Below are 6,426 nucleotides of genomic sequence, written 5' to 3' on the forward strand. Positions count from 1 at the left end.
CGAGACCGCAAGTCATCGCCTACAAACGGCTTCTCTGGCTCCTGATCAAGCTGCTTAACGGCCATGATCCCAGAGACTCAGAAACAAATCTTGAAACCCAGCTTTTGGCAGAAATGCATCCGGACCCCACAGTACCTTACTGTCACCAGGCCACCCCAGGGGGGAAAGGGTGTCGTCACTCCACCTGCTCCCCTTGACGGCTCGGTGGCCATCATCCTCCAGAGGCCATTGGACAGTCAGGCTTGGGCCCACAGTGATGAAACTTGTTGGGCCTCACAGGATGGGGGTGGAGCCAGGCCTGTCCTCCCCACCCCAATGAGACCCCCTATGTCATTGCCCACAGATGGCCTTTCTGGCTCCTGATCAAGCTGCTTAACGACCATAATCCCAGAGACTCAGGAGCAGATCTTGTAACCCAGCAGATTTTGGCAGAAATTCCTCCAGATTTAAGTGTTAAAATTTCAGAATTTCAAAATCGCACGGCCACTACTGCAGCCATGGGACATCATATGTTATTCATAACCAACAATAGAAAACAAATTGTCTACTGTTGCCTTTTCGGCAGATCTGAGTGTTGGCGTAAAATCTCAAATAATAATGGTGGGTCTAGTGTCGAAATATTGAATGTGATCAAAGTAGAGAAAGAGTAATGTGGAAATCATCTGCCCCACAGGTAGAGGGAGGGGGAGAGAGGGGTATACTGGAGTTGTTGGGGGGTGGAGAATGGGCACTGGTGAAGGGACGGGTGTTTCATCGTATGACCTAGGCGTAGACCCGAAAGCTTTGTAACTGCTCTCACGGTGAGTCAATAAATGATAAAAAATGAAGAAAAAAAAAGTAAGGTGGAGTTCATGCACAATTCAATCAGCTAATCAGTGGCTGAATAAATAGCAGTACTCCTACATAAAAAAGAAAAAAGTAATGGTGACAGATCACTTTGTGATTCCGGTTGTGGCTGACTGATAAATGGGGCAGAGGCATAGGTGGTTGAAGAGGGTGACTTACTCCATGTTCAAGATTCTGATTTAGGCCTTTGGCAGAACAGGGCTATCTGTAATTCACCCGCAGCTAGATTGGGAAGTCCAGAATCCATACACAGGTAGCCTCTTGTCGTTACATACCCTCATCTGACAAAATGAAAATGCCCAACACAGGATATTGTTAGTGTGTTTAGTAATCCACAAACTACAGTAGCCCAGAGGAAACACATCAAAGCTTTGCAGGGAGAAATGTACTGACAGCCTCAAGATCTCCCTATTAGACTCAATTCAGATGGAAATGGGTGGATTGGTAATAGCACAGGAGATGAAACCAGTTTGCCTTAGCCAAGTGGCTAAAAAGAAAGTTGATCTTCCCTCTAGGACTCAGCATCCTCATCTGTAACAAGTGGTGGTGGGAAAAAAATTGAACTGGGTAAGCACCGTAGTGGACATGTTTTAAGGGCCTTCCCACGTCTAATGTCCTTCCTGAATTTGGACACAATGCCTTTAAGTTCTTGGTGAGTTGACAAAACCACATTCCACGGGGAAAGGGTTGTGCAGGCGATGGATGGGCAGAGAGGGGGCTAGTTCAGGGGACTGGAGCTGAGTTCAGTGCTGGTATGGCACAGCATGACCCCCTGAGCTCTGCTGGGTAAAGCACCATCACACTGTCAGGCTCCTGCACTGAACCACCCTGTCCTGTTGCCCAAACATCAGGAGTGACACTTGTGCCCCCCACCCAGTAGTGCTTAGGAGCCCCTTCAGTCAAAAGATTACTTTCCCACAACAACAAAATAAGCATTCTGCAGCCAGCAGAAGGACTGACACAGGCTGAAAGCAGTTTTACCTGTCCCAGACTGAGCCGGGTAATAGAATGACAACATTCCTCATCCTATCCTGAGTAGTGCTTTCATTTGCGGTGTCTTGCTATCATGAGACTTGACATTAAGTAGTCTGTGAGCCTACCAATGGTGCTGCCAGGGATTAACCTGCCTCTATTTCTGTTATTCCCACATAGTACTTCAACCATCACGTCAACGTATTCCCTTTTCATTTAAATCCCTCAGAGTAGCTCATTGGAGCTGGGGTTGTGACTCAGTGGTAGGGTGTGCGCCATAGGAGAGTGTGTGTTTGAGTGTCTGGGTCTCATCCCCAACAATGCCGGGTGACTCTTGCTCATAAGAGCATCTTAAGATCCCTGGAATATTCTGGGACTCTCAGATTTGGTTTCTTTCTCCCCTCTCCTGGAGGGACAAAACATCCCAGGTTTGTTGTTTGACACCATTCCCACCATCTGGCCTCAAGATTCCCTGCTTCAGGGTGCATGGAAAGGGTTGGCTGGGAGGGGGCCAGGCTTGAAATGTAATTCAAGCCTGTGTGTGTGTCTGGGGAAGAGTGAAAGGAAAGCCCTAGGGACAGATATGGGCAAGCTGGTTGGTATCTGGAAGTTTGGGAATCGGGTTGTAGGGCCTTGGTTATGACTCGATTTTTCCAGGAGAGCGCTTGGGCAGAGGAGAACTGATGAAGTTCACAGCTGGCAAGCACTTTCTGGAGTCCAGCAAAGCTCAGGGTGGCCTCCAGTTCTACCTACTGCAAGGCTCTGGACCTGGAGCTTCCCTGTCTGGCTCAGCCTCCACTAGACAGAGGACGTGCTCGTAGCCCCAGCAAAGGCAGCGTGTGCAGGATAAAATGAATCTTGCCGGGGCAGATTGAAGCACTGAAGCAAAACCAGCTCATACAGACCATAGCGAAACTCCTGCAGAAATGAAAGGAAAGGAAAGCAGGTCAGAAACAGAAAGTGCCACGTTCTGTGACTGCCCTCTTTTCTCACACCCTCTCCTGCAGTCAGGTTGTCCTAAGGGGATATAGCTGAGAAGCTTCTGGCCATTTCAGTGGCTTTGAATCTCCCCAGAAGAGGGCGGCTAGATGAGCTGCACAGCATCTCTCCAGGGGAACCTGGCAGGTGGGGTTTGGTCTCTTACATTGCCAGAGAAGGGCTCTAGGGGGGCTTCTCTTCTCCAGCTAAAGAGGAGATGGAGAAGGTGTCAGGACTTAGGTGGTTGTAGACAGATAACCGACTGGGAGCTCCCACCCCAGGCCCTAGGTGAGTGCCTTACAGCCTAAACTTAAGAGGAAAGGAGCTCCGAGGAGCTCAGAGTGAGTGGTAAGTAGATTGTGAGGCCTGATTCCTGCAGGTGCTGTTCTGCTCAGCGCCAAGCCAGGCACTTCCAGCTGCTCCCCGAGCTCCAAGGTGAGCTGAATTAGCTGCCTTCCTGTGCAGTGTCGCCAGGGACACAGAAGAAATCAGTAGTAAGGGCTTGAGAACCAGAACCCTCAAACAATTCTCACTGCTATGCAAGGACATGGGGGGTTCACTTTTATGTAACAATTTCCCCTTCTCCTGAAATTCTTTTTTCTTTTTTTTTAAAAAAATATTTATTTATGTTTTGGGATCACACCTGGTAATGCCCAAGGGTTACTCCTGGCTCTGCACTCAGGAATCACTCTTGGCAGTGCTTGGGGGACTACATGGGACACTGGTGATCAAACCTTGAGTCAGCTGCATGCAAGGCAAATGCCCTATCCCCTGTACTATCGCTTCAGGCACCCTGTCCTGAAATTCTTTTCTGCAAGAAAAGGTGACATTCCTGGAATGCCTGTGCTAAGTATAGGACTGACTTTCCTACTCCTGCAAAGGCATTTTCTCTCTCCAACCTGAGTCGACGCCTCCTCAAGATCTCAAATGGGACAAGTTCTTCCACCATGCAAAACTAGTGGGCTTTAGGCGAAGCTTGATTGCTCCCTCATGGTGGGGGCTGGTGGCACGAGTACCTATGCACACAGGTGCTTATAGCAGACTTTACCATTCCCGACCTATACCAGGCATTTCCCCAGGGGGCAAAGAGCCAGAAGGTGAAAGCACTGTTTTCTGGAGGCTACCTTCCTTGTTGGGTTGAAGCCATAGCACAGCAGGTAGGGCGTTTGCCTTGCACGCACACAGCCAACCCAGGTTCAATTTCTCTGCCCCTCTCGGAGAGTCCGGCAAGGTACTGAGAGTATCCCACCCGCATGACAGAGCCTGGCAAGCTCCCCGTGGCGTATTCGATATGCCAAAACAGTAACAACAAGTCTCACTTCATGTTCCTGGAGTGAGCAGACACCATTGGGCTACACTAGCACGCAACTGGGACGAATGGAGACATTACTGATTCCTGCTTGAGCAAATCAGTGAACAACGGGACGACAGTGCTACAGTGCTATCTTCTTCATTCCCCTCTGCACCCAGGTCACCCACAATAGAATTGTACACTGTTGAAGTGCAGTTCAACAGCTGTTTAAGCAGCAGAGTGAGGCCAGCGTTCTATGCATGCATGGGGCTACATGGATTGAACTCTGGATCTCACTTTTTTTTTTTTTTTTTGCTTTTTGGGTCACACCCGGCGATGCTCAGGGGTTAGTCCTGGCTCATGCACTCAGGATTGCTCCTGGCGGTGCTCAGGGGACCATATGGGGTGCTGGGAATCGAACCTGTGTTGGCCCTGTTGGCTGCGTGCAAGGCAAACGCCCTACCCGCTGTGCTATCGCTCCAGCCCCTGGATCTCTCATTTTCAAGGCTTAAAACTGAGCCTTAATATTGAGCCATCCCAGACCACCAGTCTTTAGAAATGTTACCGATATGGCATCTACTTAGGGAAGAGAGTGAGAGATGGTGCCTGGCATCTACAAAGGACAAAAGGAGCAATGCCAGATTTGATGAGAGTGCCAAACCATGAAGTTTGAACTTGGATTTGGTTTGCAGTGAGAGAGAAGGAGAGACATTGTCCGGTTGTGTATTGAAGATTCCTGCTGGCTTATGAGGAAAGGATTGGGGTAAAACTGGAGGTGCAGAAAAGGAGATTGGAAAACAGTCTGAGGACTTTGGAATGCTACTGTCCTGGGCACATGCTCACCAACTATTGGGGGGTGAGGCAGAGATAAAGCTGTGATGTTCCTGAAGAGCTGAGGGCAACATGTCCACAAAGATGTGCCAATGGAGAGAATATGGGCCATCCACAAATGCAAAGAAACACCTGGATGTAGCCTTCAATATTGAACTTGAATTTTTTTTGTCTATGGGCCATATCTGGCAATGCTCAGGGGTTACTCCTGGCTCTGCACTCAGGAATTAATCCTGGAGGACCACATGGGATGTCAGGGATCAAAACCAGGTCTGCTGAATTCAAGACAAATGCCCTACTCACTGTACTATCACTCTAGACTCCTGAACTTGAATTTTTTTTTTTTTGGCTTTTTTGGGTCACACCCGGCGATGCACAGGGATTACTCCTGGCTCTACACTCAGGAATTACCCCTGGCGGTGCTCAGGGGACCATATGGGATGCTGGGAATTGAACCCGGGTCGGCCGCATGCAAGGCAAATGCCATACCTGCTGTGCTATCTCTCCAGCCCCATGGACTTGAATTTTTTTAAAAAAATTTTTATTAATGAATCACCGTGAGGTAAAGTTACAAACTTACAAATTTTCGTATTTCAGTCATACAATAATCATTTTCCAATCTCTCCACCACTGAACTTGAATTTTTAAACTCACATTTCTCACTGAGTCCTTGCAGGATTATCATGAATAAATCAGCAAATGCAAAGTAGCTTTTCTCTAGCCAGGACCAAGCAAACCCATTTTGTCTCCCACTATGAATATGCTGTTTCATGCTGTGTTGATAATTGCCTGTCCCTAAACCTTAGCTTATTGGCCAAGTCATCAGTATAGATACAAGCAACACTGGGTCTAGCTGAGGACATTGGAATGCTAATTCTAATCGAGCCCTGGGGACCCCTTGTCCCCAAGCATGGTGCAGCTGAGAACTGCCAGGAGTAGCCCCTATAAGAAATCAAGAGGCCCATATAATAAGAGGAGCTTTGAGGAACCCAGAGTCGGTGGTAAGTAGATGGTTGATCAAAATGAAGACTTATTGTTGAGACTTTAGTTGGATGTCCAGGGTGCAGGGGGTCATGGAGCAAGACAGAATCACGCATCTTTCCATGAGAATTTATTTTACGTTTGAATTTAAGTCACCATGGTTTACAATTTTATAATATTGTCATGAATACCCCCCAACGAGTGTCTGTTTCTCCCAGAATTGTCTCAGAGTTCCTCCTCCCCCACACAAACACTTTAATACACTCATTCCCCCATCATATCTCCATACCATGAAATACTCAGTTCTGTAGACCAGTTCTTTGATTCTATTGCTTTTGACTTTTTGTTACTCTCTTGATATGTTTAGATCCCACTTATGAGAGGCATCATTTTATGTCTCTCTCTGTCTGGCTATTTCACTCAACATGTCACTCTCTAGTCCCATCCACCTAGCAACAAATTGTATGATTTCATCTTAGAGTTGAGTGGTTTTGCATTGTGTGTATGTGCCATAGTTTCTTTATCCA

The sequence above is a fragment of the Sorex fumeus genome, unplaced genomic scaffold (genome assembly GCF_029834395.1).
Source record: "Sorex fumeus unplaced genomic scaffold, SorFum_2.1 ptg000035l, whole genome shotgun sequence".
NCBI classification, from domain to species: Eukaryota; Metazoa; Chordata; class Mammalia; order Eulipotyphla; family Soricidae; genus Sorex; species Sorex fumeus.